This window comes from Penaeus monodon, chromosome 32 (assembly GCF_015228065.2).
Source record: "Penaeus monodon isolate SGIC_2016 chromosome 32, NSTDA_Pmon_1, whole genome shotgun sequence".
In the NCBI taxonomy this organism is placed as follows: Eukaryota; Metazoa; Arthropoda; class Malacostraca; order Decapoda; family Penaeidae; genus Penaeus; species Penaeus monodon.
In genome coordinates this window covers 21,446,638-21,446,906 of record NC_051417.1, presented here as the reverse complement: position 1 = coordinate 21,446,906, position 269 = coordinate 21,446,638, and positions in this window count along the sequence as shown.

Here is a 269-nt window from a genome sequence, read left to right as displayed (position 1 = left end):
CAACGAAAAAGAGAGAGAGAACAAAAAGAGGAAGAGAGAACTCATATTAAAAAAAAGAAAGTCCGGAGATGGAGGAACCCGAAGTAGACCAGGGAGGGTGGGAGAGGGGGGGGGGGAGTCGATCGCTGTTTACATCTCTGAGTCGTGTCTTTGTGTTGCACCTCCGGATGATGAAACGCAAACAAACCACCTCCAGCCAATCAGAAGAGGTTTCCGTAACGTGGCAACGCTCGAAATCAGTGAGGGAAAGAAGGGGAGATAAGGGTTAT